The 26,457-nt window shown below is 41.4% G+C and overlaps 1 long non-coding RNA gene across 1 annotated transcript in view; it reads right to left on the reverse strand.

The window, feature by feature from the left end:
- Positions 1–26,025, reverse strand: part of LOC124614008 — a 50,340-nt gene extending 24,315 nt beyond the window's left edge. The window contains exon 1 of the long non-coding RNA XR_006979674.1: positions 25,919–26,025. This is a non-coding gene — a long non-coding RNA (uncharacterized LOC124614008). The remainder of the gene's footprint in view (positions 1–25,918) is intronic.
- Between the last annotated feature and the right edge of the window lie 432 nt (positions 26,026–26,457).

A 26,457-nucleotide genomic window follows, 5' to 3' on the forward strand; every position in this document is an offset into this window, starting at 1 on the left:
AAAAATATTTTTAAAGCGGAATTTTTCCTGTCCATTCGATAAAGCGGTCCTAGATTAGGCTATTACGATGTTTGTTTTGTTGATATGTATTAACAGACACCGTGAAACACAAAGAATAATCAGTACTCCAGCAGCAATATGGTCCGCACTTGTGACATTATTGTTCATATATTTTTAAAAAAATTTGTAAATATTTTATTGAAACTGTTAAAGCGAAAGTAGAGACATCTTGTTTAAAGCGAAATCGATACTGAAACTCTCTGATAAGATTAAAATGAACGTACATATTAAGAAAAAGGGTGTAATATTTACTTTTAAATATTGTAAAGATATCTATTTGTTTATTGAATGTGAAAAGGTGCTATAATGTAATTATGTATGTAATAGTTACTGGCACTCACTTAGGACTGTATGAGATATGTGTAGTATAAAAGATGGAGTAGTTCCGTCAGGAACGGAAAGCTGTGTAAGCGTAGAAAAAGGTGGGAGCGGAATCGTTTGGCGCGTTTTGGTGGGCGCGAACAAAGTCAGTCGGTGGCCAGTTATCTTAAGCCGTTGGCACACGGGCCGTGCTGTCGAACGTCAACGTTGAGCGTGCCAAGTCCAACGTGTGCTGAACGCTCAGAAATGATGCGACTTGTGCATACGGTACGTGGGCCCCAACGTGGTATACGCGATCGCAACGCACTCCAGTGGCAGTTGCGGGATGTTTCTAGTTCGTAAATCACACTGTTTACGAAACGGGCGCCCGTAAATTCCCACGTTAGCTCTGTTAAAACGCACATTTCCTCCATCGTCCACGAAAAGGAAAGTACCATGTCCAATCAGTAAGGACACAGCCTTATAAAAGTTCCATTACAAACAGTGCGATACAAATTTTCAATACTTCTCCACATAAGATAAACATCGTTTCATCATTCCCACATTTTAGTAAAACCCCAAGGTCAGACTTACTTGAACACTGTTACTACCCAGTAGCATAATCTTTGCAACATGTGAATTACGAAGCGTAAAAGAAAAAAGGAGCAAAATATCTTTATACAAGTAGTGCAAGCTGTCCTGTAGATTAAGCCAATCGAACAAAGTCACCCCTCAAAAAAAGGTGAACTTATATTTACATAACATCAAGTATTATAGTATATCCATATATATATAAAGTACCAGAACACAACAAAAACGCAAATGTTAGAAAAAAAATTTGGAATGGTCGAGTCGCGAACCAATGGCGGAACATTATACATCGTATGCATGAGTGACGTAGCTCACTTCGCTAAACCAACAACACGCTATTGCTACTCAATCATAGTGTTGGCACTTGCTAAAAACCTTAATCGTAGATATGTTACTAATTGAAATTTAATTATAACAAATTGTACCAAGAACAATGCGTTTTGGGTGGATCTTCAGTGTGTCGCTGCCTTCAGATAGAATGCTCTCATAAAACGCAAGTTACAATAATTCTTTTGCCACGAATATGCTGTTTCTCGTTAGTTTATTGGAACGAATCACACAGTTAGCAACGGGTTTTCTAGTGATTCTCAATTTTATGGTGCGCAGAAACGGCATATGTACGTATAGGGTTGAAATTAATGCCAATATGGCGCCTCACAACTCTGTACTGCAGGGAGACGGCGTGCGTGTGATGTAGGTGGCGTTGTGCTATTTCATTGGTCAACGCTCAGACGCACGCTCAGGATATCTGACATGCTAGATATTGCTCTGCACGTTCGGAAAGACTCCCGAATGTGCTGTTCCACGCTATGACGTCAGAAACTCGGCACGCTCAACGCTCAACGTTCGGTTGCACTGTCCGTGTGCCGACGGCTTTAGAGGCAGCACGTACAGCGCCAGCATAGTGTGGAGTGCGGCATATTGTTGCATTTTGCCTCGGTTGGAAACTGCAGTTTATCACGGCCTCGTATGGGGAGAAAAACGGGCTATTGATTATAACATGGATCATCGCTATGAAGCGGAAATAAGTCCGACATGGATAACTGCTCTTGGCCGTTCTTATATAAATGCAGTTGTTGCCACCAACGCCACCGTCGCTGATCACAGCTTACAGGGTACGACATTTTAGTTATGTATTATAGTGTGTGCCAGGACGTTGAAATGTGCTTCACGAATAATAACCATCATCCAAATTAACAATTGTGTCCACCTGGTTATTTATCCCGCTCATAAACCAAGCAGGATCCTAACCTGGTAAATGGAAATTCCGAGTGACGTGTGTTCAGACAAGACTGTGGAATCTTTAATATATTGTTGGCAAATCAGTGATTAATCAGTCAAATAATTGATGGAAAGAATAATTGAGAATTTTATAATTAACATTGCTATTATTTTCTGTGTTAAAATGATTACGTAAGGTTATGCCAGATTCAGAGTCCACATTAGATAAACTGTTTGCTGCTTTCACATTACGTATTAATGAAAGGAAATACTAAGTTGATGATTAATGGCGATAAATAGTAACGTTAAACAGTTTATAGTGAATAAATGAAATTTTGAGTACCAAATATGTTGATGTAGAAACTTCCCCCGTCCAAATTTACTTTTGCTTTCATGAAATCAGTCTGTTTGCTTAAGCAATTGGGTACTGTAGTTTTGTTTCGAGCGGTTAAACTTTTCTTGTATTGCTGAATCATCTTTTATCTAAATCTGAAGTGAAGTCTGTTAGGTAAGTAGGGAGTTGTAATCTTTTCTGCTGTCCTATTCAGCTTCATTACGTGTGCCTAGTTAGACTGGCGAATAATAGTGTACCACCAACCACATACAGGGTGTTACAAAAAGGTACGCCCAAACTTTCAGGAAACATTCCTCACACACAAAGAAAGAAAATATGTTATGTGGACATGTGTCCGGAAACGCTTACTTTCCATGTTAGAGCTCATTTTATTACTTCTCTTCAAATCACATTAATCATGGAATGGAAACACACAGCAACAGAACATACCAACGTGACTTCAAACACTTTGTTACAGGAAATGTTCAAAATGTCCTCCGTTAGCGAGGATACATGCATCCACCCTCCGTCGCATGGAATCCCTGATGCGCTGATGCAGCCCTGGACAATGGCGTATTGTATCACAGCCGTCCACAATACGAGCACGAAGAGTCTCTACATTTGGTACCGGGGTTGCGTAGACAAGAGCTTTCAAATACCCCCATAAATGAAAGTCAAGAGGGTTGAGGTCAGGAAAACGTTGAGGCCGTGGAATTGGTCCGCCTCTACCAATCCATCGGTCACCGAATCTGTTGTTGAGAAGCGTACCAACATTTCGACTGAAATGTGCAGGAGCTCCATCGTGCATGAACCACATGTTGTGTCGTACTTGTAAAGGCGCATGTTCTAGCAGCACAGGTAGAGTATCCCGTATGAAATCATGATAACGTGCTCCATTGAGCGTAGGTGGAAGAACATGGGGCACAATCAAGACGTCACCAACAATGCCTGCCCAAACGTTCACAGAAAATCTGTGTTGGTGACGTTATTGTACAATTGCGTGCGGATTCTCGTGAGCCCACACATGTTGATTGTGAAAATTTACAATTTGATCACGTTGGAATGAAGCGTCATCCGTAAAGACAACATCTGCACTGAAATGAGGATTGACACATTGTTGGATGAACCATTCGCAGAACTGTACCCGTGGAAGCCAATCAGCTGCTGATAGTGCCTGCACACGCTGTACATGGTACGGAAACAACTGGTTCTCCCGTAGCACTCTCCATACAGTGACGTGGTCAACGTTACCTTGTACAGCAGAACTTCTCTGACGCTGACATTAGGGTTATAGTCAACTGCACGAAGAATTGCCTCGTCCATTGCAGGTGTCCTCGTCGTTCTAGGTATTCCCCAGTCGCGAGTCATAGCCTGCAACGTTCCGTGCTCCCTAAGACGCCGATCAATTGCTTCGAACGTCTTCCTGTCGGGACACCTTCGTTCTGGAAATCTGTCTCGATGCAAACGTACCGCGCCACGGCTATTGCCCCGTGCTAATCCATACATCAAATGGGCATCTGCCAACTCCGCATTTGTAAACATTGCACTGACTGCAAAACCACGTTCGTGATGAACACTAACCTGGTGATGATACGTACTGATGTGCTTGATGCTAGTACTATAGAGCAATGAGTCGCATGTCAACACAAGCACCGAAGTCAACATTACCTTCCTTCAATTGGGCCAGCTGGCGGTGAATCGAGGAAGTACAGTACATACTGACGAAACTAAAATGAGCTCCAACATGGAAATTAAGCGTTTCCGGACACATGTCCACATAACATCTTTTCTTTATTTGTGTGCGGCGAATGTTTCCTGAAAGTTTGTAATACCCTGTATATTGTTATCGATGCAGAATAGTAGTCTAACTACTGTTATTTTCCATACCTCTGAACTAATGACTTATTTGAAGAAACGAGTTAAAGTCTGATGCTTATTCCTTAGATTAACACACACGGTTATTACACTTGTTTTTGTGGTTTTGCTGTCCGAATAGGTAACTGTATTACTAAAAATATGTTCAAATGTGTGTGAAATCTTATGGGACTTAACTGCTAAGGTCATCAGTCCCTAAGCTTATACACTACTTAACCTAAATTATTGTAAGGACAAACACACACACCTCGAACCTCCGCCGGGACTAGCCGCACAGTCCATGACTGCAGCGCCATAGACCGCTCGGCTAATCCCGCGCGGCTAACTGTATTGCTGTTTGTTACATTGCTTATTATTAACAGTATAGTATAAGAATATTACAGTTGGGTTATGCATGACAGTATGTTTTGTAAACCAATTCAGAGAATACAAAATACACGCAGGTATTACATCTGATTCTACATATCAGGACAGTAAATAACACATACAAGTCAAAAGGAGGAATATTATACACTGACTGCTATTGCGATTCAGTAACGCTGCTTAGTCGCTGCTTGAGTACTTTTTTTATTTTATGTTTTACTGTTGATAAAACTAATACCACAATATACTCTAGGATCGCTCTATCGAATGGGCACGTAAAATCCCTTTATAAAAACAATTTTGTTTGTAGTGGGAAACAAACCGACGCTTTCCGTCGACATTGGGAGTCATATATACGGCGTTGCGAGCAGCATTCGTTTGGGCTGACTCCAGCTTCACATTTCAAAAACAAAATTTCAGATATCTACCGAAACATCAGAGAAAATTCGGCTGACTCTTGGGAGGGATACCAGGTATATATTGGCTTACAGTCACCCGGTGCATCGATAAATATTGGGACAATCTCTCTGTACATCTGGATACCGAAGAAGTCCTTGCGGGGTTGAACGATTTATTGACCAATGGTCTCCTCCTTGCTTTTCTAGGTAACCAGAAGCAATTTGAATTGTCATGCAGTGCTATACACAACGCGGTATGGTGCTTATAAAGTCAAATAGTAAACGGTTCAGAGAAGCTGATAGCCTATATTTCCAGACTACCAAATTTCTGTTGTTACTTGTACGACAGACGCTTCATAATAGAAACGGATCATACATCTTTGAAATAACTTATGGGCTTGAAGGGTCTGATTCGCTCCGTGATTAGAGGGGAATTACGATTTAGTGAATTTGACCATGAAATTATAAGATGTCCCGGTAAATTTCACAGAAATGCCGACACCCTTAGCCCAAAAGTGCACGCTGTGGATCGTGTTGATATGTCTACAGACAAATGCCAATAAATATAAGGGAATAAGCCAGACGTTGAATGCATCGCAACGGCAACACACTTATGTCATGACAATTGGATGCTGTACGAGCAGACCATGCGTGGACGACATACAATTGTAACAGAGAGTTTACACAACAAAGTACTGAAGCCAAGTCCACGATGTTATTCTGGCAGGTCATGGAGGATGGAGAGTTACGGTACAACAGGTTGCAGAAAACAGCTGACGGAGGTTCCGCAAGCATGGTGTAGAGCAGTATGTGAGGCATTACCTACATTGTGCACAAAGGACATAACTTCGACATCAGTGGATGCCCTTGAAAGGACTACCAGAAGTAACCCAAGCTTTTAAATTGATTGGTATGACGATTCTTGGACTCTCTGGGCAAACAGTGGCACGAAACTGCCGTGTCTTGACCATCACTGATCACTTCTCGCGTTATATCTTGATGACTGCCATTGCCAACCAGCTACCTGAAGCAGAGGCACAACCCATGTTCAGCAAGTGGGTATTAAAATTCGAACCACTAAAGGGTCTTATAGCAGATCGAGGCACCGCTTTTGTGTCGTAAGTAGTCTAGCTCTTGCGAGTAATGAAATTCATTTATCCACGAGACAATGAAAGGACAGCGGGTACACAAAACCACAAGCAAGTTGCTAAGTCATTATATGAAAAATCATTATAATGAACGGTATGGCTTGTTGTCACCATGTTGTAGCAGCTGACAACTGGGAGCACGGTGCTTTTGTCCTTTGAGGTCATTTACGGAATTTTTAGCTAGTCAAACCACCTCCTAGGTAGCACGTTCCGGCCGTACACGGATTCGCGAAGAAGTTAAAATCCGTCTGGCACCAGGTTCATTCAGCAAACACTGCAAATTTAAGTCAGGGGAGTGTTACAAAGGAACACCAAATAGCAAAACTCCCTGTATCTCAATACCTAATGCTAAGTAGTCTATACTCTCCCAGAGGGAAAACTAAGAAGTTTGTCATACAAGATCAGGGTCGCAATCAGGTAGCAGGGATGACATCTCTGGTGACCGTGAAATTGCATCTTCTAACTCGAACCACTGTGCTATATGTGGAGCACATTAGACCAGTCAGATGTGCCGCGGAAGTTCTCCCCCTATTAATGGCAGCCACGTCAAAATGGAGGATGAAAGTTATGGTAGAGAGAAGAAAACAGCGATGCAATGAAGCGAGGAAATTCCCTCTGCATCTACATATTACCTTCCCTCTCCTTTCAAAAGGACTGAGGACGAGAGGTAGGTAACCATAAATTTGGGAAGATGTTGGTGACAAATTTCAGACACTGAACATCATCTATCTCTTTCTCTATCTGCCTGATCTTCCCTTTGAGATCTTGCCCACCGAAGATCTGACCTAATTAAACGTCAACCTAGATCCAGCTCTTCTCGGTTCCATGGACCAGTTCGTCTCTGCTCAGAACAAGCGAATCAGCATCGTCAATTACTTCAGCATGTGAAGCAGTGTTGCACGGACTACCAGCAGTGAGCTACCATGTCATCAATCTCCTCATTGGCCACCGTCTTAGAACTACTCGTTGTATGCGCAGTTTATTCCTCCCATAGATGGTAAGTCATACAAATGACGCACTCACAGTCCTTTCGCCAACAGACCCATGCCAAGTACGTCAGAACTTCCAAAGAATCAGCATGAAGTAAAAATAAAACATTTAAAATATTTGAAATAAGCGGCAGCAGTGTGGACAACTGGAGTCCAAGTCTAACAAAATCTCTGTTTCCTACACATGTCCATTGTCGTCTGAACCACCTAGAATGCTGAACTCGGCGACCAAATTCTCTGAAGGAGGGAGAAGCGCGACGTACTTGCAGTGTCTACTGCAGGAGTTCATCCAAAGCTGAAGACATTACAAGAATTCACGTCATCTTCCGTATTAGGACGTCCTAGCAGCAACTCTAAGCATGGGATGTCGAGTTACTTTGCAACGTGATGCTACCGCCAGCAGGACCCAAAAAAAGGATCACCGAGGCACTATTAATGCACGTACATCGAGCCAACAGGACATCGAACAACGGCCACTATAATCGGACGGTTTCTGTGTGGTCCATGGGAACATTGGTCAAGTTGGGGACCACGAAATCAGCAGTCGTCACGCATCGTCCGATCGAGCCATGGGCAGGATCCTCCATCTAGCTGGGCAACCGTCGCCGTCAATGCTCATTCGCTGAGGCCTGGTATTTGGGGCTCACCGCTGTCCAATACTCAGGTTTCACAGTGCAGTATAAGCCAAACTGCGGAACCTTAGTCTCAAGCCACATCCGCCGTCACTAGCTCAGCATGTCGAAAAGAACGCTGATATGTACGTATGCGAAAGTTTTGAGAAAAATTTTAAAGGTGCTGAACACGGTAGATTGAGGCAGCTGGTATCCTATTTTGTTGTCAATCTTTTATTAAACCGTAGCACATTACCCTTCTTTCTGCTCCGATAGCAGCATTCTGCCGCTGGTACAATATACTCGAAAATTCCTGGCAGATTAAAACTGTGTATTAGGCGGGGCCTCAACCCAAAATCTTCTCTTTTGCTGCCAGTTCTTTCACCGACTGAGCTACCAATGCACCACTCGAAGACTCAACCTCGCAGCTTTACTTCTGGCAGTACCTCTTCTCCTCAGTTCTTAACTTCACAGTAACTCTTTGCACAGGTTGCTTGACTAGCCCTCAGGGCCGTACCAAATGGATGGCGAGACACCTCCCGCCAAAGGGACGGCCACAGAGCTGGCGTAAAAACTCACCAGAAGAAAAGCTACACGAGCTCTCCAGCACCCCCTATAGCTAATTTATGTCCACGAGAAGAAGCTTCCCGTTGACAAGCGACTATAAACGCACGCTGTTGTCACTCTGTTATGCCCTCCAAACGGCAAAATAAAGAAACGAATACTACCTAACAGACATCTATCGCAAATTTGTTTTATGATCCAACATTGCGCTTGTTTCCCCCATCTGTCGTCCACACAACTCGCTCATGTTTAACATTGGAATTCTTAGTGCTACTTCACCATAGGATTGTAGAATCTCCAAGGTCTGCTAGTTGTTGATGAAGCAAATATGCTCTGTAATCGAAGACTTTATATTTTTGGCGATTTCTGCCGACTGGGGACTGGGTGGTACGCGACTGTGGAAGAGGGAAGCAAAATACGTGAAGGTGATATGTACTTATTTGCCACTCCATCCAGTAATTTTGCTTTTCCAAAGTTTCGGTTGGTATGACCTGTGTTGTAAATAAAGAACAAATAAACAGCAAGCGTTATTTGATGCATTAACAATATTACGGGTTTGTTAGTCATTTTGCGTACATACAGCTATACTCTGTTTCACCGAAGATGAATCCTCGTGCAAATAAACGTGGAAAGACACGTTATCTTAATTATGGCCCATTTAATTTTATTAATAATTAATAATTCAAGGGAAACAAATAAAACCTATTGCTTATTATATTTTATGCTGAAACCTACAATTTAACTGCCACAAACAGAAAATTATAGATTTTGTTTTACTTTCAGTGTTTTATAAATATTATAAATACAGTAATTTACATTTATAATGATATATTTAATTTGTTGTGAGCATTAGTTTTTCTTCAATGTAGCTCATTTAAGGGCAGAGTCCACCCAAAAATTTAACTTTCCCTCTACTTCGCCTATTTGAACAAAATTATAAAATCATGTTTCTCATGTGAAGAGTTATGATCATCCAAGTTTTCATGTGCAGGACTTCATTGGTTTGCGAAGTTGATTTTTTAATAAGATTTTTAATGGCCTTATTGAAAAACCAACTTTTGACACTCAGACATCAACTTTTCATATTGTAGATTTCTAGGTACATTGACAAGACATTGATCATAAGCTCTCGGTATTCATTTAATGAGAAATGGTATTAATTTACTTTCAGTATCCTTTCAAATTTTAAATTTATTTTTTTAAATTATAGCTACATAATTGTGGTAATAGAATAAAGAAACAACATTTCGATAATATTAATGAGTAGGAGTATGAAAATACCTCAAGACTACTACTTGCAAAAATTTTATTGAGACCGGTTAATATTTAAGATAAACAAGTTGGCACTGAACTTAGAAGAACAAACTTATGGGAAAATAGAGTTTAATAGTTAACGAAATAAATGAATGCTAGTATAAGACACAGGCCCACTACAATTCACCAGCAACATACATTTTCCCTTACTACTACTGTAAGGCTTCTTCTTGTAATTTCAACATCATGGTAGCTTTCTTCTTGAATTTTTCCTTCTCCAGACATTATCTTGTGGACTGCTTCGTTGATCTCTAGATAAGCAGATCTTCTTGTGGTAGAATGTTAAAAGAGTGCTGGGACTATAATGAACTGAGAAACAGCTTCTACAAGGCCCAAAAGGATCTTTTTTTTAGACACAAAAATGTCTTTGAGACACTTGGACCAAATAACTCTGTGCAAACTTTCATCTACATTTTGTGTCTTGCCATCAATGCATCTTGCCAGTAGTGTATCAGATGCAAGTCTCCGATAGACACATACTATCCTGAGCACAACATCCATAGTAAGAGGAGTACGAATGTTATCTCCATGATGTGCTTCATCTAGTACTTGTATTGCGGATATAGCCAAATTGTTTTGGCATATGAGAGCAAACAAAAATGAGAAATAGCCAAAGAATTTTTTTTGGAAAAAACTGAAGTTTTAGGGCGAGTCTCACCTTCAGTAATCCTTTTCAATAAATCTTCATTTTTCTTAAACCTACATTCAGAATTATAAAATTTGCTAAATATGCGTATCAAAATTTCTGAAAGGTAGCTTTACAGAGCGGACGGGTGGTGGCATAGATTTGGCAGTTTAGCCAAGGTCGCAGGGTCACCTCGGCACGGCTCTGCTAGCGCTTTAGTAAGACCAGGAGAAATAAATTAAACATATCCTAGGGATTTGTTTCCAAAATTAATCTTCACCTCTGCATCGGAGGATTCGCTTTTTCCAAGTTTCTTGGCATTTTTTAAATATATGTTTTTATTCTTTTTTTTTTTTTTGTCTTGAAATTAGCTTTTTTCTGTACAGCTGTGCAGCTAGATGAAAGGTCGTCTATACGTTTTTCTCAGCGATATAAGAAAACATCATACAAAGCAGGTACACTCACGACGAGTAACAAGATTATCTTTCTCTCCGGCGATGGGGAGGATGTGAGTTACGAATACTGATCGCAATAAAGCAAACGCTTCGTTGATTGCATCTACGAAGTCGGCATACTTTCCGATTTCATTTTGCTGGCTCAGCTGAGAAAAAAGCAGTGTCGTATACAGTGAGCGTACTTCTCCAGTTATCTTAAAGAGAATATCAAGAAATATAATCAGAGCGCGCACACGTCGAGGAGTAAATGAGCATAGAGTCGTGACGGGGAGGCATAATTCCGGCAAGCCGTAAAATCTTGCGCGATGCGGCTCGCGTGCCGCTAAACAGAGTAAAAGTTAGCAGGGCACGCGAAGCGGGGCTTCCAGCGAATAGCGCGCGCCCGTAACTCGGCCCAACAGCATAATATCCGGAGCGATGCGGCCTGCGCCGCGGTACGCACGTGAGTTCCCAGCCCGCTATAATTCCGCAGTGCAGCTTCCGGCAAGCTCAACTCCCATAAGAAAAGACCCAAAACAAAATGTGATAACTAAGAAAGAGTATCGGTATATTGTTCAGAATTTTTTTTTATTTTACGTTTGTTATTGAACTATGGCCCGTAACAATACTGGACCATACAATCAATATTATTTCATAACTTTATACATCACAAAACGGTTATTTGTCTGCGTTAAAAATACAACTTGTTAATTAGATGGTTTCTTAGCACCAGCAGACAATTCTGCCGAACTACCGTTCCCATTGTGAGGAGGTGGGACTCTACCATCTGATAACTATTGCATTTTATGTCTCTTTCCTACCATTTGATAGTACCACCTAAAATGGACGTTCCATGAAGACGTGTAACTGTTCTATAACCACCCTGTACAAACTTGCTACTGCACAACGTTCACATCTGTGAACGCTTCTATTGGTTGAGAAAAGCTTGTTTAGTTCAACGAGTGCAACAGGGAAGTGTGATAGGATTATCCTTGTCCTCTGTATACATTAATGATCTGACGGATAGGGTGAGCAGCAATCTGCGACTGTTTGCTGATGACACTGTACTGTACGGGAGATTCTCGTTGTTGATTGACTGTAGAGAGCTATAGAATGACTTAGAATTTCTATTTAGTGCGATGAATGGCAACTTGCTCTAAATGTAGAAAAATATAAGTTAATGTAGGTACTGACAGCGTTGGGAGAGCCAGGCCTCACAAAACTCTACCATCTAGTGAGCAAGGTGTATGAGACAGGCGTAATACCCTAAGACTTCAAGAAGAATGTAATAATTCCAATCCGAAACAAAGCAGGTGTCCACAGATGTGAAAATTAACGAACTATCAGTTTAATAAGTGAAAGCTGCAAAATACTAAGACGAATTCTTTGCATACGAATGGAAGAAGTGGTAGAAGCCGACCTCGGGGAAGATCAGTTTGGATTCCGTAGAAATGTTGGAACGCGTGAGACAATACTGACCCTACGACTTATCTTACGAGGTAGATTAAGAAAAGGCAAACCTACGTTTCTAGCATTTGTAGACTTGGAGAAAGCTTTTGAGAACGTTGACTGGAATACTCTCTTTCAAATTCTGAAGGTGGCAGGGGTAAAACACAGGGAACGAAAGGCTATTTACAATTTGAACAGAAACCAGGTGGCAGTTATAATAGTCGAGGGACGTGAAAGGAAAGCAGTGGTTGGAAAGGGAGTGAGACAGGTTTGTAGCCTATCCACGATGTTATTCAATCTAAATATTGAGCAAGCAGTGAAAGAAACAAAAGAAAAATTCGGAGTAGGAATTATAATCCATGGAGAAGAAATAAAAACTTTGAGGTTCGCCGATGACATTGTACTTATGTCAGAGACAACAAAGGACCTGGAGGAGCAGCTGATCGGAATGGCCAGTGTCTTGAAAGGAGGATATAGGATGAACATCAACATAAGCAAAACAAGGATAATGGAATGTAGTCAAATTAAATCGGGTGATGCTGCGGGAATTAGATTAGGAAATGAGACGCTTAAAGTAGTAAAGGAGTTTTTCTATTTAGGGAGCAAAATAACTGATGATGGTCGAAGTATAGAGGATATAAAATGTAGACTGAATGGAAGGAAAGCGTTTCTGAAGAAGAGAAATTTGTTAACATCGAGCATAAATTTAAGTGTCAGGAAGTCGTTTCTGAAAGTACTTGTATGGAGTGTAGCCTTGTATGGACGTGAAATGTGGACGATAAATAGTTTAGACAAGAAGAGAATAGAATCTTTCGAAATGTGGTGTTACAGAACACTCCTGAAGATTAGATGGGTAGATCACATAACTAATGAGGAGGTATTGAAGAGAATTGGACAGGAGTTTGTGGCACAACTGTACTAGAAGAAGGGATCGGTTGGTAGGGCATATTCTGACACATCAAGGTATCACCAATTTAGTATTGGAGGGAAGCGTGGAGGGTAACAATCGTAGAGGGAGACCAAGAGATGAATACACTAAGCAGATTCAGAAGGATGTAGGTTGCAGCAGGTACTGGAAGATGAAGAAGCTTGCACAGGAGAGAGTAGCATGGAGAGCTGCATCAAACCAGTCTCTGGACTGAGGACCACAACAACAACAATGTAGATGAGTACGAAAAACAATCTTATATTGTTAGAATGAAGTATTAGTGGGCTGCTGCTTGACACAAACACTTCGATTAAATATCAAATGCAACGAGCATGCGAGGACGGTTGTAGGGAAGGCGAATAGTCGCCTTCGTTTTATTGGGAGCCTTTTGGGAAAGAGTGGTTCATCCATAAAGAACACTAGTGCGGCGCATTTTGAGTACTGCTCGAGTGTGTTTTGTATTCCCGCAAGGTCGGATTAAAGAAAGATATCGAAGCAATTCAAAGGCGAGCAGATAGATTTGTTACCCTCAGGTGGCCGAGTATTACGGAAACGTTTCGAGAACTCAAACGAGAATCCCTGAAGGGAAGGCGACGTTCTTCTAGCGAACGACTACTGAGAAATTTTAGAGAATCGGTATTTGTAGCTGACTACGAGCGACTCTACTGCCTCCAACGTACATTTCCTCTAAGAGCTGCGAAAACAAGCGAAATTAGGGCTCGTTAGGAGACATATAGACAGTCGTTTCCCCTATCTCCATTTGCAAGGAAAGGGAACGACAAATAATGGTACAAAGTACCCTCCGCCATACACCGTATGATACGCAGTTTGTGTGTAGATGTAGCCTCTTCTATGTGCATAATAGTCTATTCGAGCTTTAACTGAAACAACTGATACTTATACTTTCAGTGCTCACAATTTATTAATTGTAAATTTCATTTAAATTATGGGTACTTCGGAGTAACCTCCCGACCGAGACAAACTGTAAAAATTCAAGGCATTCAAATGTTAAATGCTCTGTGGTATCTACCTCATTACCACAATCACATCTCACTGTTCATCGTTCGCCAACTCTGTGTAAATACACAGGGCAGTCCTCTTATTCGATAAGACGATTTACAAGATCCTGTCCAGGACAAAAGAATCTCGCTTTAAGATTTTCTTTTGTGTTAGGGAAGAAAGAACGTACTCATAGAAGCCCATTACGATCTCGTTAATACATTTCTTTGTATTCTTCTTACCGCCATTGTGGGTTTAACAAACCGTAAGATGTGAGCCCAAGCACTAGGTCCATAGCCCACCATCGCTAGAAGGAACGTGACCTTTATAAAGACTGCCAGTCCTGGGAGGAAAATGAAATCTCCTTTGTCCAAGGCTGATACGTTTGTGCAAAATAATTAGAGCTTTTCTAGTCATTTGTTCGATGTGTGCCGCGAAATTTCAATTCTGGCCAAGGCACGAGTAAATGACAAAATATCTTACTGCAATCTGTCTACATAAGACTACTTCGCTAATCTTCGCAGTTAGATCTCTAAGTGGATTTCCTCTTAGGAATATGTAATTCGACTTGTGATTTGTTAGGTGCAAACTTCACCTTTGGAAGTATACACCAGAATGTTAAGACTTCTATGGCTGACTGACTTCCATCGACCAAACTCCCAACTTTACCATTTAGAAAATTTTCTAATTCAGAGCCCAAAACTCTCTTATTTACGATTCCCTCTGACTTGAAAGAATATTTTAGGTTGTTACAGTGGATATGCACGCTTCTTTCAAAAAGTAGTCCTGTACTCAGAGAAAGCACAGGTGAGCAGATGCAGCAATTCTCCATCGCCTTTCTAAGCAAGTTTCTAAGACGTCTTTTGCCGTTATCTTCCACCGATTTGTTACGTAGTGTCAAGAGTATACCTGTATAGCGTAGATGGCTGTGATGGTTGCTGGTACAGCATAGTATCGGGTTTCTGTTGTTATCGATGATACCGTCATATAGTCTACACCAGGGCCGGCCAGAAATTCTGCACGCGTGCGGTGCTCCTGCACATGTGCAACTTCCGGGTCACAGCGTGCGCGCCGCAGCCGTCAGCGTTCATGTATTGCATGTTTCTACGCACAGATGTCGCTTTATCCACTTGCTGGGATACTCTGTACCGGCGCATTCTAGTGCTCTTTCCATAGCTTGCAAGCCAACCATGGGAAGGTATTTCGCGTATTAAACATTTAAAATCCTATTACAGTCTACTCATTGAGACGTCTACTTTTATATTAACAGTTTAATCCAGTAAGACAAGTAATACAGTTAATAACCGTGGGTTTTTATTAAGCCAGCTTAATGTTTTTGATCTAGTATTTAAGAAAGAGAGCACAGCGACTTCCAACGAACCTTATTCATGATTTCAAATAACGTTAAACTAACGCAAGGTTTCCTATAACTAATTCTCGGTGCCCTCAGTTACACCCACATAATTTCTGTCTCACTGACCTCTGAACAGAATGATAACCGCAGACCTCTCGATGATCACATGTTATTTCAATACCATTATTGCTGTATCTTTCATCAGTTCCGTCTGAAATCTGCATAATAACAATTAGATGAATGTTATGTTTTATCGACTTCAGCTGAGTGTAGCCCTTCACACATTAAAAAAAAGCCTTAAATGTAAGTATACATTGGAACAATCGGTTTAATGACCAATTTTCCTAATAACAATGTAACTTTGGGCAGAATGAGGCAATAATACACAGTTAGTAAACAATAATTTTTAATTATGAAAGGAATAAATCCAAACACGTTTATCACTGGTCAGGAGAAATGATATAGTTAATATCGGGCATAAAAGCACGGCTGATTGACAAACGCAAGCAGTTCCGAAGGTTTTCATCACTTATGCATGATCGAAACTTTGATTTATTCATTTTCATCACAGAGAAAAATCTTTCACAAACATATGTCGACCCGAACATGGACATAACTCTCGCGGCTTCTCGGTGCAGGCGTGGAAATTCTTGTTGTGAAAAATTTTCGTAGAATTCTTTTGTACTTTGCACTGCAAAGAACTTGCCCTTCAGTCTTGTATTGCACTGTAGGTGGATCAGTTCCATCTGTAGATCATTCGGAGCATCTTAAACTGACGACGAGAACGGTCGAGCAAAGAGGCGAATGACAGGGGACAAACTCGTAACATCTGCAAATCGTGCTCGAAATTCTTCCTTAATTTTTACAATTATTGACACGTATTCTTGAAATCTAGCACTTTCGTGGACCAGTCCAAGAGTCGGGAAGTGTGCAGTGTTTTCTGTCAATAGCTGTCTGTCCCAAAGCGCAAAATTCCTTTCAAAGGTATTTATTTTTTCCAACATGTCAGAAATTAAATTATTTTCACCTTGCAAACTGACGTTCAGGCTGTTCATATGAGACGTACTGTCCACGAGAAATGCAAGGTCTGATATCCAACAAGGGTCTTCCAACATAGGTTCACTTTTTCCCTTCTCATGTAAGAATGTTACTATGACCAAACGTAAATCGAAAAATATTTTCAGCATTTTACCTCGACTGAGCCAGTGTTCTTCGGTATGTCGCCGTACTCCGCTCCTAATTCCTCCAAGAACCGCCGAAACTGGCGATGCCTAAGCCCATGTGTCTTCAGATAATTTACAGTACGCACAACAATTTGCATGACGTTTGCTAACGTTACTGATTTTGCACAAATCGCCTCTCGATGCAGAATGCAGTGAATTCCATACAACGTCTCGTCTGTGCGCCCTAGCTTTTTGCGCATCCGTGCTATGAGTCCTCTCTGATGGCCTTGCATTGATGGTGCTCCATCTGTGGTCACTGAGACTAACCGATTCCAGTTCATACCGACACGATCAATCGCTTGCTCGACAGCTTGGAGCAAGTCCGCACCTGTAGTAGTCCCTTTCAAAGGTACTAAGTCCAAAACGTCCTCTGTTACACAAAGTGCGTTATCGACACCTCGTATGTATGTCACAACCTGGGCTGTATCTGTAAGATCTGTTGCTTCATCGAGCGCAACAGAGAACGCAACAAAGTCTTTAGCCTTATTTATTAGCAGCCTGTGCACATCGCCGGCCATAGCACTGATACGTCTTGTCACTGTTTGTTTGGATAGACTGATTTCATGAAACCTGCTAACGTTCGTGGGACACACAAGTTCTGCAGCATCAGTCAGACACCCTTTCACAAACTCCCCTTCGGAAAAGGGTTTCCCAGATTGTGCAATTCTTAATGCGATTTTGAAACTTGCTCGCAATGAAGATTTAGTGTGGTTGTCATTCTGGAAAATTGAAAACAGTACGTTGTACAGCGTACAGTAAAATAGACATAAATGTAACACAAGAAACTAAGAGTTCAAGAAGTATCTGTTACTTTGACGTACAGTAATATCGAGTTGATGTGTCTCATCCATTTTCTTAAGGACATTTAATTTTGCTTGCCGTTCTTCACCGTTGAGTACACTACACTCGTCTTTGTGATATGTATTGTAGTGTCTTTCAATTGAAAACTTACGCTGGTGGCCTATTATTCGGCGGCACAGCAAACACTGAGTTTTCACCAACGGCTACAAAAAATAACTGCAATTCCCAGTCATTTTTAAACGACTGAGAACATAGGTCTCGCGTCCTTTGCTTTTTCACAGTACCTGCATTTCTCAGTACTTGTCTGTTAAGGTTACTGTCACTAGGGGTAAACGAGACTGGGTACGTTGCGCTCTTGCTTGTACCACATAAACAGGAAAGTGGAGCCGCCGCCGTTCATTTAAGACACATGTCTAATAACAGATGTCGCTGTCGCTCCCTGTCGCACACGTGCGCACATGTGCAGCACTTCCGCACGTCTGCACACTGTGCAGCGTTTGGCCGGCCCTGGTCTACACAGAGCTTCACGTCCCCTACCGACAGGCGAATCACCATCAATATTGTCAGGTTCACTCATTTCATGATACACACACTGCGGACAGTTTTAAATTTAATACAGGACACTGGCTCAAAGTCTAGTTATACCACAGCCTCTCCTTGCCGGCCAACTACCGGCAGTGAAGATTTTCCACCAACAAGCTTCGAATCGGCGACCGCGTGTCTTAGCGACCTCAGGTAGAAAGGTGGTTCGCATGCTTATTTAAAGACAGGTGTATTTAAATATTCCAATAAAAATAAGGACATTCCTGCTGTCTATTGAATATTTATCAGATGCATGGTAATAATAACTCAGCTATTCTCACATATGTGAGAGCATCTACTACCGAATAACTTCCGCCGTCCCAGCTGAACGAGAGAACAGTAGTTATAAAATTCAGTGATACATTACTCGAAGATAGAACTACAAATAAAGGTATTCAGCAGATGTCTATTTTGCTCCTACTATTATTCGACATATCCGTTTTCGATCTCATCATACATTTGAAAGAAACAAAGAAAAATTCACGCTCTACAGTACGCAGATGATTTACACCTTTCTATGAAATGTGACTTTTGAGAAGATTGCTATGCAAAAATTAACTTTGCTATAAATGAGTTCCAGCAGTAATAACTCCAAAACAAATCAGCAGTATCGATCGAAAGGCGGAAAAATAAAAGAACGCTGGAGGGCAGTGGGTACCATTATCATTTTCTTGTTTTTCTTTCTATTTGCAAATTGTGTGCGGGAAGAACGACTGCTGGTAAGTGGGACCTCTCTCAATACTTTCCGTCATGGCCATTCCGCACGACGTATATGGTAGGAAGTAGGAAAGTGCGTGGTGTTTGACTACTCGATACAGATGATCTCAACGATCTTATTGGCTGCAAAGAATTCAGATTTCATCAATAAATATTCAAATATCTGAACAATATTTGTTCTACTGTGCTATTGTAACTCCTAATTCACACGAGGTTGGATCAAAAAATAATGCCTCTGGTGTCATGGAAAATTTAATAACGATCGTATAACAGCGAAATTAGTGTATATCACAGCCTGAACTATCCTCTACACACCACTACCGTTCAACATAGTTATAATACATGTGTACACATTTGCGCCATCGTTCAACCTAGGCATCACAACTAGTATGAAAAAATTCATGGGTTTGCTTATTGACCCACGATTTTCAAGCTGTTTTAATTTCGTCTACGTCATTGAATATGTAAGCACTAGGTTGTCTTTCACAGGTCTGAACAAGTACAAGTCATGCGGGGCCCAATCAAGGCTGCAGGGTGGACGAGACACCACTGACTATTCCATTTTTGCAGTCGCTTGAGTTGTGAAAATTATTTGTGGGGATAAATCATTGCCTCACTAAGTTTCTTAACTGTGGTTACACAGGTCTCGCTGTTGATAGTAAACTCTAACGCATCTCTCTCCTCGAATCACTTCCTCAACACGTCCTCGACAGTCATCTATAACAGACCTTGTTTTATCTGAGCGTTTTATCTGCAATTTCTATTTCTGCGTTACCGTACTTATTCACCCAACGACCCACATTGCTGAAGTCCATTACAGTGTCCCGATACGCTTCCTTCATGCATCAGATTAAAAAGCTTTAAAATCATGGATCGAGGAGGAAAATCTTGAAGTTTTTGAAACTCGTTTTGATGATTGGATTCAACGATGGTGCGAATGTGAAATTCACGTGAGTGTTTTGAAAGGTAGTGTTGCATAGACGGCAATTCAGGCTATGGTCTGTACTAATTTCGCTGCTGTATATTCACTATTTTTTTTATTTCGCAGGAGACATTATAATTTGACCCACCCTTGCAGTTTTATGTAAGTAAGGTCATTTATGGTAGTAATGACAAGCGCATGGAAGAGAGAGAGAGAGTAGGGGCGAAGAACTAGGTCACTGGAACGGAATGAAAGCTCAAATTTCATTTTTAGAGGAACCATCTTGGTATTTTCCTTTGGAGATTTAACAAAACCACGGGGAGACGGGACAGAGTAGCCCGTTTTGATTTCTTCTGATGTCACCTTCACCACAACGTCAGCAACTGCTGTGGTAGCTGTATTGAAATATTTAAAGCCTCTTATGAAGAGTATTCGCCTTAACCGTCAGGCTATCTCAGCACGAGCACTTTCATTGTCAACTATGTCTTTACTTCGATTTCCGAACATTCCAGCCAGAGATTCCACCACAGGGAGGAATAGCACCACAGGAAGGAACACATTTAGTGGAGAGCTGGTAACAGAAGTTAGGAAATCCGGGTTCGAGTCCCGGTCTGGCACAAATTTTCATACTCATTATATCGCAGGTTCGGCACTTGCAGGTGATTTTCACCGCAAGTTACATGTATGGCGTATTGCTATCATTTGGTCACATGCCTTACAGCACGTCGGATCAGATTTAGATTGGATCCAAGACTTCCTGATGGAGAGATCTCAGGGACGAACTGAAAGCAATCGTCATATGTGAAAGTAATGTAATAAAGCTCTTACCGTTCACGATACTCTAGAGTCGTTCAATAATGTCCCATACTTTTCTCAGAACATGTTCATTCTTAAGAAGTATAATTTGGTGGAAGAATCAATGAACTTTTATTTTACACACACTTTTCTTCTACATAGCATCTCAAGTTTTGCGGCCTACCACCAGCGTTGTGGTCCGCAGCTCGTGGTCGTGCGGTAGCGTTCTCGCTTCCCACGCCCGGGTTCCCGGGTTCTATTCCCGGCGGGGTCAGGGATTTTCTCTGCCTCGTGATGACTGGGTGTTGTGTGATGTCCTTAGGTTAGTTACGTTTAAGTAGTTCTAAGTTCTAGGGGACTGATGACCATAGATGTTAAGTCCCATAGTGCTCAGAGCCATTTGAACCACTTGAACCAGCGTTGTGAAAGAGCATGTACTCGTATTCCCTGTTCATAAACGCTCTTGCCGTATCCTCGTACTCATGTTTTTACTGTGTGAATTACGCTCTCTTCACCTACACAGTGTAGCCACTTAGAAAATCCTAAGTGCTCCAAACAGATGGGAGTCCGAGAGCACCATGTCTGGACTACAGAGGTGGATGAAGCAACGATATCCTACCTAATTTGGTGCTGTATTTCCAGGTTCCGACACTTGTGCATGGGCATGCTTTGCCGTGTTGGAGCAAGATTTCTTTCGCATTCTTGTCTGACTGAACAAGTTGGAGTCTATTTCTTAGCTTGTTCACAGTCATCACATATGCTTCTCAACGATTGAACCTTTTGGAAACAGACGCGCGAAAATGACACTATCAGTATCGAAAAAGACTGTCATCATGACTTTATTCTTTTGTTGGTGATTGCGGCTGGTGCCATTCCAATGACTGTTTCCAGCTCAAAGTGATGCAGGTCGCGTCATCTGTAACAACCTACAGCATAAACGCCACTTCACTGGTCTCAGTTTGCTCCAACAGATGTGATGCATGTTGTGGTCTTTTTTGGGCATTCGTGGAAGCTCTCCTCAGCACCTCTTTGAATATCGAGGTGCCTCAGTCATTCCACACGGGCTTCCAACATCTGCAGAGCCAACTATCGAGTAGTGATCCGCCGCTCTGTTCGAATAACGTCATTCGCGTGATTCACCGTGTAGTGAAGAGTGGCTGTGACAGGGCGTCCCGAACGTGGCCGATCAGTTCCTGCTCTTCCTGACTCTTCAACTCTGTTTAGCCATTCCCGAAGTACTCCTATCAACTGCACCACTACATTACATTGCACACAGACGTTTATGGATGTTCACCGCGGTTCTGCAACAAAAAATTTAATTACAGCTCTGTGCTTGTAGACAGTGTCTTGCGTAGATGCCTCTTTGATGTTTCGCTACGGCTCTGCCACCTGTTCGAATTGTTCAAAACTTCGAACACGTGAGCAGAAACATCAGATTTTAAGTATCTAAAAACATTTTCCTGTATATAAAAACGTCGGTAGAAAAAATGGGGTATTATTTATTGTACGACTCTCGTATATAGGGGAAGGTCGGTTGGACTGACGAAAAGTCTAAGAAGAACGGTTTAAATAAGTTTCACGTAAGTAATACTTTTATATTAATGAATATTAGTTGATACCTCTTCAGCCTTATAGATTCACTGATGCTTTAAAAACAGTTTAATGAAATTATTCAAAAATGTTCAAATGTGTGTGATATCTTATGGGACTTATCTTCTAAGGTCATCAGTCCCTAAGCTTACACACTACTTAACCTAAATTATCCTAAGGTCAATCACATACACCCATGCCCGAGGGAGGACTCGAACCTCCGCCGGGACCAACCGCACAGTCCATGACTGAAGCGCCCAGACCGCTCGGCTAATCCCGCGCGGTTAATGAAATTATTCTGTAAGACTTTTTGCATCCAGAATGCCGACTGCCGCTAAAACGGCATCTAGTTCGTTTGTTATTGTACACTCGTGTCATTTTCATCACAGGCTACGTAATAAATATGGAGAAAGTATATATAAGGTAGAAGGCACCAATGAAAGAGGCAATACAGCATGTAAGAATTAGAAATCTTGTTACTGCCGGCGCTAGGAAGTTCAACCTACCTGGAGCTCCTTTACGTCGCTACGTAAAGAAAAAGGAGAGAGAGAAAGAGAGAGAGAGAGAGACGATGAAGTAAGCTCTGCTTTTGTTCGTATTTAAATATATTTGAAAACCTCATTTTAAATTAATAACGTACCCACTTATTTTTCACCAAAAATAAAATTAAAATAAAATCTTAAAATTTTTGTCTTTAAGTTTTTCGAAAATCTCATTACGGATCTAGTAATTCATAGCTTATTTTATTTCAGGATTTGCCAAAAATGCACGCAGGTTTAAAAACACATTTTATGATAACCAATTAGAAGAACTGGAGCAATGTGTCATCGATTTAGACAAAAGAGTTTATGGACTTGTTATGCCTAACTTCGCTCAAATTGTCTACGATTATACTGAATTTAAAAATATAGAGCACAGATTCAGCAAAGCTTAAAAGGTGACACGGAAAGATTGTATTCAAAATTTCATAACGCGGCTCAAGTTCAATTTTCGTAAACCGGAACCTACGTCGGCAGCTAGATTGGCATCATTTAATGAGATAGATGTAGAGGGACTCTTTCATGTATGTAGAGAAATAAGAACAAAATACAATTTTGAGCACACCAGATTTGTAATTTTATGAGACAGGATGTTCAACTGTTATCATAAAGGTACCACTAGTACTGAGCCGTATTGGCAAAAGAAGGTTAATAAAGATTTCGTTTGCTGAGAGGGAACAAATGCTTCACCTCCGTTACCTCAAGCTGCTTCTAAAGGAGGTCAAGAAAACGAAGAAATAAGGTGCCGTCTCTACACATAACCAGCACACCCGTGAAAATAGCTTTGGAAATAAAGAGACAACGAAAAGGGGACAATCATAAGAAGAAACAAGAAAGGAAAATGAAGAGAAATAAAAAATTGAAAGAGCCCGAATACAAAGGCAAAACAATGAACAAAGGCACTAAACGTAAACTTGTGTTCGGTGGAGGTTTTGGAATGGAACAAAGAAAGGATCTTAGAAAAGACTTTGGTGATTCATCTTGAGACTCATCCATCAATTGAGTACGCTGACAGCGATTTCTATCATGTCGATGAAAGAGACTGCATCCGCCTCCGTCAGTACGAGAAGCACTGTGTCCACACACGCTGCTGTACGTGCAGGTTGTATACAGGTTGGTCAGAAACAATCTGAAAACCTTGTAAGGGTGTTGCAGGGTAGTTTGTGCTGGGAAATAACTGTTAAATAAAAAATCGGTAAGTTGCGCCGTTTACGACTTAGCAATGCAGATAGCATTTTTCACAAAATTATTAAGTGGTTCGCTGAAAATAGTTTTTCCTTCATTTTGAGAAAATACATTATATTCAGGTGTGTATAAAAATGGGTCATAATAACAACTGATGTACCACATGAACAGGAATCAGTAAATTGGGTAGAATGCTCCACATTTTGGGGCGTACCTGCTGATGAAAACTATTGAGCTGCTCAAACTATCAAGCTCAGCTACTTTTGCTCTTCGTAAAATTGCTTACCTTAAAAAAACACGAATCAACATCTTACCATATTAAGCATATTTCTTATGAATAATGTCCTACAGGATAGCTTTCTAAGGTAACGCATCGCTTAGAAAAACTATATTGATTTCACAAAATCGAACAGTAAGAATAATACGAGATGTTCACGCACAGTCATCTCTTGAAGAAGTTAGGCGTTTTAAATGGGCTTACACAGTACACAGGTTATTTCTCCTAGGAGTCGTCGAGCTCACTTTTTCTAGTGTTTGAGGAGATATTTGATATTATGTTCTTACAACGTGTAGATGGAGTCGTTCGAAAAACCACAGCTCATCATATGTTTCATGCGACGCTTAATGTCAACCGGAAGTGTCGATTTGTTTCCCGTTGCAAACAAAAATAATTTTAAAGCGAATGTTACGTGCCAATACGATATAGTGGCCCAAAATTAGTGTAATGAGGTATTCGTTTTATTAAAAGGGACAGTAAAACACGAAGAACAGCCAGTACCCCAGCAGCGACTGAGTAACGCTGCTGCGTGGCGGGAGCAGTCGGCGCGGGCCAAGGCAGAATGTGAGTCACTGCTGGTTATTCTTCGTGTTTCACTGTCCCTGTCAATACATACCGATAAAACGAACGTCGCACAAGCCTAATTTAGGTCTGCTCTGTTGAACGAACATGTAAAATTCCGCTTTAAAAATCGTTTTGTTGACACTGGGTGTCGCATGAAAGTCGTAATGGGCAGTATTAATTTGGGCTGACTCCAGCTACACACCCAAAAACTAAATGGCAAAATCACCGGAGATAATCCTTTACATTCAGAAGTATAGTTATACCCTTTCCATTAACACTAGTAGAGTAAAGAGCCTATATTACCCATTATTAAAGCTCTCAGTGGCTCCTCAGAAGCGAAGTCAAGATGCATCAAGAAAAAGTTTTGACCATTTACCCAAAAACATAAGATATCTGCGCAGATAGCAGAGCAAGTTATAATACTCCGTTCTTCAGGCCACAAGTGGCCTATCTGGACCATCCGACCGCCGTGTCATCCTCACTGAGGATGCACATAGGCGGGGCGTGTGGTCAACACACCGCTCTCCAGGTCGATGAATTGTCCGGAGCCACTACTGTTCTGTCGAGTAGCTCCTCAGTTGGCTTCACGAGGTTGAGTGCACCCCGATAAATGGCAGCAGCTCATGGCGACCCGGATGGTCACCCATCCAAGTGCCGGCCACGCCTGACAACGCTTAACTTCGGTGATCTGACGGGAACTGGTGTATCCACTGCGGCAAGGCCGTTGCCGCAGAGCAAGTTATAAATATAACCTAAAATCATTATTTCTTGACAAATATTTCCATTCCGTAAACGAATTTTTATCCAGAAACTGGTAGTCTGAAATACTAGTTTATGCGTAGTTGCAGGAGTGGGGCTAAAAAGTTATACGACTGTGTTCACTAATGTTAGAACTAGACATGTGTACATATCCTGTAAAACAACTTGTACCACGACACTTCGATAAAAGATTGTTCAAAAGATTTGTGCAACATATAACCAACCAACTATCGGACGGAAGGTAAGGGATCTAACTGTGTTGGGTCTAGAACACTGCGCCGAATACAAGAGAGCACTGCCAAGTTCACAGCGGTGGAGTGGGAGAGCTTTCCAGCAGTGTCAGTTCTGTAGCTACACGCCACTTTATAATTTTTTAATGGTAGCTGCGGCACGGTGTCGGGACGTACCAGGTATGGCGTGAGGCAGAGGCAGCATTGCTGGCCCCTGGCGAGAAGGCGATGGCCTTCGCGCACGCGCAGAACCGGCACCTCCTGCAGCAGCTCAGCGGGCAACCTGCAACACACGCACGCCCCATTAGTGGGAGGCACAGACGTTCAGGAATATTCCGTTCTCCCTTTTTTTGCAAATATAGTCTCACCAAGAAGATCTCAGACGTTCACCACTACAGTATATAAGATCTAACAAACTAATCAATATGTATCGAGATTCACTTACATATACATGATTACTCTGCCGTTCGCACTAAAGTGTTTGCAGGGGATTCACAGAACCATCTTCAGACTATTTCTCGACCGTTCCACTCTCAACTAGCATGTGGGAAATATCCACACCTAAATCTTTCGATGAGAGCTAAGATTTTGAACATTTTTTCGATCCTCGTTTCTCCCCATGCAGGTGAGAGTCAACAAAATATATTGGCTTTCGGAAGAGGAATTTAACGATTGAAATTTCGTGAAAAGATCTCGCAGCAACGAAAATTGCCATT

Source organism: Schistocerca americana, chromosome 4 (assembly GCF_021461395.2).
Source record: "Schistocerca americana isolate TAMUIC-IGC-003095 chromosome 4, iqSchAmer2.1, whole genome shotgun sequence".
In the NCBI taxonomy this organism is placed as follows: Eukaryota; Metazoa; Arthropoda; class Insecta; order Orthoptera; family Acrididae; genus Schistocerca; species Schistocerca americana.